Raw genomic sequence first — 1,644 nt, 5'->3', positions numbered from 1 at the left:
CAACCGCTTGCCTTGATGGGTCCCGGGGGAACAACTTGCTTGTTCTTGTAATAGTCAATCAGACTGCTATTATTGTTTTGGATTTTTCCTGTTGGTCTTTCTTCCATGAAGTATCTTCTGTTCTTCTTGCCACTCTAGGCTGGTCTGCTTGTCTTTCAAGTGGCAATTTCCCATCTCAGAAGATTCTGGATGGGGATCAGGAGTCCACCTATGGTTTTATGCAATGCCAAGCCTCCACAGGAAGCCTCCTTCACTTGGCAAGTTTTAGCCCCATTTTAGGTGTTCCAATCAGTTGTAGGTTGAAGATGGACTTACAAGCTTTCTATGGTGATATTTCTGGCTATTCCTTTCTCTCCACCTCAAGTGTCTATTTTACAATCATAGGCAAGGGACACCAAGATTCAACAGACAGCCAAGCATCTTAACATTATTTCCCCCCTTTTACCCATTCATACCATACCTCAATCCCTGTATCCCAGAGGCCTTTTTTCTAAGGTTAAGCATACATCATTATTTACCTCTGTCCCACTTAGCCCATGCAAACCTGTCTAAATGTTCTCTCATCTGCCTTGTTCTTCCATTCCCCTCTCACTACTTTGTATTGCCCCTCCCCCCAGCACCCAAACTACCCTGTGTCTATTCCATACCCTATGCTCCACCTTCGCCTCCCTCCTCTCATTCATATTCTCTTATTAAAAATGTTTTAGGCTGAGATTCGACCCACAAATGCACCGCTGTCTTTGTTTCTTCATCAGAGGTGAGTATTTGTTCTTGAAAGGCTGCTTTCAGGGGATCAAACAGGTGAAAATCCAATGGAGCAAAATCAGGACTGTAGGGAGGATGCTTTATCACCTCAAAATGAAAATTTTGCATTGTCAACAATATGGGCAGAGGTGTGTGGATCAGACATGCATTGTCATGCAAGATCACAATGCCCTTGTATAGCAATCCTTTGCGTTTAATCAGAAGTTTAGGCTCCAGTTTTTCAGTGAGCATCTCACTGTAATAACACTGTTGAACCTTTTTCCATAGTGTTCTAATACTGGCTTTTGAGAATTCCAGAAAACTGTAAGCATCTAGCTGATGGTTGACATTTTAACTTTTTCTTGGTCATTGGTTGAGGATGCTTCTATTCCATAATCTGCTGTTTACTCTCAGGTTCATAGTGATGAATCCATGTCTCATCACCAGTAACAATTTTTTAAAAGAAGCTTTTTACCTGTCTTCGAATATCGGTCCAAATATTGGTTGCTTTCCCATGAGTTGTTTCAGTACCCATCTCGCACAAACTTTTTGAAACTCAAGTCTGTCAGGTTATTCATAGGCAGAGCCATGGTTGCTTTGCAAATGATATGCCACATAAACCACTGTCTCTGTTTTATTTGACAGAATTATGTCTCAACTTAATATTGCAATCAGCCGCAGACATGGTTGGATGTTTAAATATAAGCAGAGTGTGGATAATTTTTGACCCTTATCTATTTTATATATGGTTCTGGTGTGGTGCTGTAGGATAAGCACTGGACTGCTAACCACAAGGCCAGCATCAGGGTTTTATATATGTCTCCCCATTGCCTTCTTGCCTGCATGGTTTCTGTTGAAATATCTGAGCTTAATCTGATTTGCTTGCCTTTGTATGTTATA

Source organism: Chrysochloris asiatica, unplaced genomic scaffold (genome assembly GCF_000296735.1).
Source record: "Chrysochloris asiatica unplaced genomic scaffold, ChrAsi1.0 scaffold00024, whole genome shotgun sequence".
NCBI lineage: Eukaryota > Metazoa > Chordata > Mammalia > Afrosoricida > Chrysochloridae > Chrysochloris > Chrysochloris asiatica.
This window is presented reverse-complemented; position numbering follows the sequence as displayed.